Source organism: Sapajus apella, unplaced genomic scaffold (assembly GCF_009761245.1).
Source record: "Sapajus apella isolate SASKATOON/1434 unplaced genomic scaffold, GSC_monkey_1.0 scaffold35, whole genome shotgun sequence".
Lineage (NCBI taxonomy): Eukaryota > Metazoa > Chordata > Mammalia > Primates > Cebidae > Sapajus > Sapajus apella.
Genome location: NW_022436975.1, coordinates 2,987,721 through 2,994,941, shown reverse-complemented (window position 1 = coordinate 2,994,941; position 7,221 = coordinate 2,987,721). Strand labels below are relative to the sequence as shown.

The 7,221-nt window shown below is 41.3% G+C and overlaps 1 protein-coding gene across 1 annotated transcript in view; it reads right to left on the bottom strand.

The window, feature by feature from the left end:
- The window catches only part of SNTG1 (syntrophin gamma 1), a 384,071-nt gene that overhangs the window by 265,120 nt on the left and 111,730 nt on the right, over positions 1–7,221 (bottom strand). The gene's annotated exons all lie outside the window — the stretch shown is intronic.

The following is a 7,221-nucleotide window of genomic DNA, read 5'->3' as shown; positions in this document are numbered from 1 at the left end:
AGAGAGGAAAGAAAGAAGAAAGAAAGAAAGAAAGAAAGAAAGAAAGAAAGAAAGAAAGAAAGAAAGAAAGAAAGAAAAGAAAGAAAGAAAGAGAGAAAGAGAAAGAAAGAAAGAAAGAGAGAGAAAGAAAAGAATTTTCCCAGCAGCTTTATTTATTATAGCAAAATACTGGAAACAGTGCTGGTATCTTCAATAGAAAAATGCATTAATAAATGTAGTCCATTTACACAATGCAATAATAAACAGCAATATAAATGAACAAACTAAGAAATGCGCAGCATAAATTAATCTGAAAGAAATTATTCATATAGAAAAAAGCCAGAATAAAAAATAAATAAGTGTAATTCCATTCTATAAAGTTCTGGAAGAGGCAAAATAATGCATGATGGAGAAAGTGTAAGTGAGCAGTCATTTCTGGGGCTGTTATTTACTGGGAACAGTTTTATGATTGTAAGAAGTGGATTAAGCAAATGTGTGCCTTTTCAGAACTGACCCAACTGTGCAAGATCTTCGCATTTTATTGCATACAAATTATGTTTCAGTGAAAACTATATTATTCTTCAATTTTTCGATGAAAGTATTAGATAATATACGTTTCATTTTAGAAAATGGAACAGGTAAATAAAATTGATAAATAAATTTCTAAGTAGTTCTACATAAATTAGTACATTTCTACAAAAGCAAATGCTTTCTTCCACCTTCCTTTTCTCATCATGACAACTTAAGCACACATTCTTGTTTAGCAAGACCAGTAATCAAATCAAAGTATTTCATTTTTAGTTAGATAAAATATATTCACCAAATATTCTGATGAAATTTAATACATATGCGTAATGCATACATGATATTTAATATGCTTATTTTTAAAGCAAATATTACCTCTCCAATTGTAGGTTAGGAAAAAACTGTAATGTCGTGGATACATTCTTCAAGAAAAATAGGAGGGACGATCCAAGATGGCCGTTTAGGAACAGCTCAGGATTGCAGCTCCCAGTGAAAGCGCAGAGGGTGAGTGGACGCCGCGTTTTTATTGCCCACAGACTAGGAAATTCCCGGGCGGAGGAGCTCCACGGTCGCCAGCGCGGCTGTTTCGGCCAGCACCGCTGCTCTGCCCCGCGCGGCTGCTTTGTCGGCGCCCCGGAGCCGCGGTTCTCCGTACAAAATACACCGGTCCGGGGGCCCTTTAGGCTGGCGATTGGAGCCATGGGAAGTCGCCCATACACTGGTTCAAAAAGGGGACTGAGCAGAGAACCAGGACAGTAGATTCCAGGGCAAAAAAACAAAAAAAAGCGCCACAAACCTCAGTGCCGCTGTTGAAGCCAGCGCAGTGAGTGGCCGCAGGGGAAAACAAACAGACCCCGGCGCCTCTTCAACAGGCGACTGGAACACCAACTTAAAAAAGGCTCTGAGGCAGGGAGCCAGGCGATCAGGCTCGGCTGGCCCCACCCCCACAAAAGAACAGCAGCCAGAAACTCTGGATTGAGAGTTTTACAGCAAGTGCAGCTGAACCCGGGACGGTCCAGCTCTGTGGGGAAGGGGCGTCCGCCATTACCGAGGCAGCCCGCCATTGCTGAGGCAGCCCCCCGTTGCCGAGGCAACCCGCCACAGCAGCGACTCCGCCCCAACAGAGGCGGGCCACCATCGCCAAAGCAGTTCTAACTACACCCATATAAACAGGACTGCAGGGAAGCTCACTCGGCAGCGGAGCAGAGCCCACAGCAGCTCAGCAAAGCTGCTATAGGCCGACAGTGACTAGGCTGCCTCCTTGCTGGGCTGGGCAGGTCTGAAGGAAAAAAAAAAAAAAAGGCAGCGGCAGCATAACGGAAACTCATAAATAAAGCCCTAAATCCCTGGGACAGAGCACATGGGAACAAAAAGCAGTTTATGAGTACTGCTACAGCAGACCTAAAAGTATCTGCCCAGCAGCTCTGAATGAACAACAACAGAGCTCATTTGAGCTCCTATAAAGAAGAGACCGTCTCCTCAAGCAGCTCCCTGACCCTTATATATCCAAAAAGACACCTCATAAAAGAGAGATCAGATTGACACTAGGCGGGTATCCGTCTGGGACAAAGATAGCAGAAGAAGAAAACTGGTAACAACCCTTGCTGTTCAGCAGCTGCTGCAGGTGAACCCCAGGCAAGCAGGGCCTGGAGTGAACCTCAGCAGACCTACAGCAGGGGGGCCAGACTGTCAGAAGGAAAACCAAGAAACAGAAATAACCTCATCATCAACAAACAGACCGTCAATCTGAAAGATTTGAGACCCAATCTGAAAGCCAACAACCACAAAGTCGACAGGTGGATAAATCCTTAAAGATGGGAAGAAACCAGTGAAAAAAGGATGAAAACACCCGAAACCAGAACACCTCTCCTCCTAAAAGGGATCACAACTCCTCACCAGCAAGGGAACAAGGTTGGATGGAGAACGAGTGTGATGAAATGACAGAATCAGAATTCAGAAGGTGGGTAGTAAGAAACTTCTGTGAACTTAAAGAATATGTTCTAACCAAATGCAAAGAAACTAAGAACCTTGAAAAAACATTTGACGAAATGCTAACAAGAATGGACAAAATAGAAAGGAATATAAGTGAATTGATGGAGCTGAAAAACGCAACACAAGAACGTCGTGAAGCATGCACAAGTATCAACAGCCAAATTGACCAAGCAGAAGAAAGGATATCAGAGGTCGAAGATCAACTCAACGAAATAAAACGGGAAGGCAAGACTGGAGAACAAAGGGTAAAAAGGAATGAACAAAGTCTCCAAGAAATGTGGGACTATGTGAAAAGACCTAATCTACGTTTGATAGGCGTACCCCAATGCGACGAAGAGAATGAATCCAAGCTGGAAAATACTCTTCAGGATATTATCCAGGAAAACTTCCCCAACCTAGCAAGGCAGGCAAACATTCAAGTCCAGGAAATACAGAGAACACCACAAAGATATTCGTCAAGAAGAGCAACCCCAAGGCACATAATCGTCAGATTCACCAGGGTCGAAATGAAGGAGAAAATACTAAGGGCAGCCAGAGAGAAAGGTCGGGTTACCCATAAAGGGAAGCCCATCAGACTCACAGCAGATCTCTCAGCAGAAACCATATAAGCCAGAAGAGAATGGGGGCCAATATTCAACATCCTTAAAGAAAAGAACTTTCAACCCAGAATCTCCTATCCAGCCAAACTAAGCTTCATAAGTGAAGGAAAAATAAAATCCTTTGGGAACATGCAAGTACTCAGAGATTTCGTCACCACAAGGCCAGCTCTACAAGAGCTCCTGAAAGAGGCTCTACACATATAAAGGAACAACAAGTACCAGCTCAACTAAAGGGCAAAACAGCCAGCTAGCACCAAAATGGCAGTATCAAATTCACACATAACAATATTAACCTTAAATGTAAATGGACTAAATGCCCCAATCAAAAGACACAGACTGGCAAATTGGATAAAAAGACAAAACCCATCGGTGTGCTGCCTCCAGGAAACCCATCTCACATGCAAGGATACAAAAAGGCTCAAAATAAAGGGATGGAGGAAGATTTACCAAGCAAATGGAGAGCAAAAAAAAAGCAGGAGTTGCAATTCTCATCTCTGATAAATTAGACTTTAAAGCAACAAAGATCATAAGAGACAAAGAGGGACATTACACAATGGTAAAAGGATCAATGCAAGAAGAAGTGCTAACGATCCTAAATATATACACACCCAATACAGGAGCACCCAGATACATAAGGCAAGTTCTTAATGACTTACAAAGGGACTTAGACTCCCACACAATAATAGTGGGAGACTTTAACACCCCATTGTCAACATTAGACAGATCAACCAGACAGAAAATTAACAAGGATATCCAGGACTTGAACTCAGACCTGGACCAAGCAAACCTAATAGACATTTACAGAACTCTTCACCCCAAATCCACAGAATATACATTCTTCTCAGCACCACATCACACCTACTCTAAAATTGACCACATAATTGGGAGTAAATCACTCCTCAGCAAATGCAAAAGAACGGAAATCGTAACAAACAGTCTCTCAGACCACAGTGCAATCAAGTTAGAACTCAGAATTCAAAAACTAACTCAGAACCGCACAGCTTCATGGAAACTGAACAACTTGCTCTTGAATGTTGACTGGATAAACAATGAAATGAAGGCAGAAATAAAGATGTTCTTCGAAACCAACGAGAATGAAGACACAACATACCAGAATCTCTGGGACACATTTAAAGCAGTCTCTAGAGGAAAATATATAGCAATAAGTGCCCACTTGAGAAGCAAGGAGAGATCAAAAATTGACACCCTATCGTCAAAACTGAAAGAGCTAGAGGAGCAAGATCAAAAAAACTCAAAGTCTAGCAGAAGACAAGAAATAGCTAAGATCAGAGCAGAACTGAAGGAGATAGAGACACAAAAAAACCCTTCAAAAAATCAATAAATCCAGGAGCTGGTTTTTTGAAAAGATCAACAAAATAGACAGACCACTAGCCAGATTAATAAAAAAGAAAAGAGAGAATAACCAAATTGATGCAATAAAAAACGATAAAGGGGATATCACCACAGATTCCACAGAAATTCAAACCATCATCAGAGATTATTACAAACAACTCTACGCACACAAACTAATAAACCTGGAAGAAATGGATAAATTCCTGGACACTTGCCTCCTGCCAAGCCTAAACCAGGAAGAAGCCGAAACCCCGAACAGACCAATAACAAGGTCTGAAGTTGAGGCAGCAATTAAGAGCTTACCACCCAAAAAAAGCCCAGGTCCAGATGGGTTCATAGCCGAATTCTACCAGACATACAAAGAGGAGCTGGTACCATTTCTTCTGAAACTATTCCAAACAATACAAAAAGAGGGAATTCTTCCCAAATCATTTTATGACACTAACATCATCCTGATTCCAAAACCCGGCAGAGACTCAACAAGAAAAGAAAACTTCAGGCCAATATCCATGATGAACATACATGCAAAAATCTTCAATAAAATACTGACAAGCCGATTGCAACAGCACATCAAAAAGCTTATCCACCATGATCAAGTAGGCTTCATCCCAGGGATGCAAGGCTGGTTCAACATACGCAAGTCTATAAACGTAATTCACCACATAAACAGAACCAAAGACAAAAACCACATGATTATCTCTATTGATGCAGAGAAGGCTTTTGACAAAATTCAACAGCCCTTTATGCTAAAAACACTCAATAAGCTAGGTATCAATGGAATGTATCTCAAAATAATAAAAGCTATTTATGACAAACCAACAGCCAATATCATACTGAATGGGCAAAAACTGGAAGCATTCCCCTTGAAATGTGGCACCAGGCAAGGATGCCCGCTCTCACCACTGTTATTCAATATAGTATTAGAAGTTCTGGCCAGAGCAATCAGGCATGAAAAAGAAATAAAGGGCATTCAAATAGGAAAAGAGGAAGTCAAGTTGTCTCTATTTGCAGACGACATGATTGTATATCTAGAAGACCCCATCGTCTCAGCCCCAAACCTCCTGAAACTGATAAGCAAGTTCAGCAAAGTCTCAGGATACAAAATCAATGTGCAAAAATCACATGCATTCCTATACACCAATAACAGACTTAAAGAGAGCCAAATCAAGAACAAACTTCCATTCACAATTGCCACAAAGAGAATAAAATACCTAGGAATACAACTAACAAGGAATGTAAAGGACCTCTTCAAGGAGAACTACAAGCCACTGCTCAACGAAATAAGAGAGGACACAAACAGATGGAGAAACATTCCATGTTCATGGTTAGGAAGAATCAATGTCGTGAAAATGGCCATACTGCCCAAAGTAATTTACAGATTCAATGCTATCCCCATCAAGCTACCAATGACCTTCTTTGCAGAACTGGAAAAAACCACCTCAAGCTTCATATGGAACCAAAAGAGAGCCCGCATAGCCAAGTCAATTCTAAGCAAAAAGAACAAAGCGGGGGGCATCACACTACCAGACTTCAAACTATACTACAAGGCTACAGTAATCAAAACAGCATGGTACTGGTACCAAAACAGAGATATAGACCAATGGAACAGAACAGAGGTCTCAGAGGCAACACAACATATCTACAACCATCTGATCTTTGACAAACCAGTCAAAAACAAGCAATGGGGAAAGGATTCCCTGTTCAATAAATGGTGTTGGGAAAGCTGGCTAGCCATGTGCAGAAAGCAGAAACTGGACCCCTTCCTGACACCTTACACTAAAATTAACTCCAGATGGATTAAAGACTTAAACATAAGACCTAACACCATAAAAACCCTAGAAGAAAATCTAGGCAAAACCATTCAGGACGTAGGTGTAGGCAAGGACTTCATGACCAAAACACCAAAAGCATTGACAACAAAAGCCAAAATAGACAAATGGGACCTAATCAAACTCCACAGCTTCTGCACAGCAAAAGAAACAATCATTAGAGTGAATCGGCAACCAACAGATTGGGAAAAAATTTTTGCAGTTTACCCATCTGACAAAGGGCTGATATCCAAAATTTACAAAGAACTAAAACAGATATACAAGAAAAAAACTAACAAGCCCATTCAAAAGTGGGCAAAGGATATGAATAGACACTTTACAAAAGAAGACATACGTGAGGCCAACAAACAGATGAAAAAATGCTCATCATCACTGGTCATCAGAGAAATGCAAATCAAAACTACATTGAGATACCATCTCACGCCAGTCAGAATGGCGATTATTAAAAAATCTGGAGAAAACAGATGCTGGAGAGGATGTGGAGAAATAGGAACACTTTTACACTGTTGGTGGGAGTGTAAATTAGTTCAACCATTGTGGAAGACAGTGTGGCGATTCCTCAAGGACCTAGAAATAGAAATTCCATTTGACCCAGCAATCCCATTACTGGGTATATATCCAAAGGATTACAAATCGTTCTACTATAAGGACACGTGCACACGAATGTTCATTGCAGCACTGTTTACAATAGCAAAGACCTGGAACCAACCCAAATGCCCATCGACGATAGACTGGTTAGGGAAAATGTGGCACATATCCACCATGGAATATTATGCAGCCATCAAAAACGATGAGTTTGGGTCCTTTGTAGGGACATGGATGAACCTGGAAACCATCATTCTCAGCAAACGGACAGAAGAGCAGAAGATCAAACACCGCATGTTCTCACTCATAGGCGGGTGTTGAACAATGAGAACACATGGACACAGGGAGGGGAGCACTAC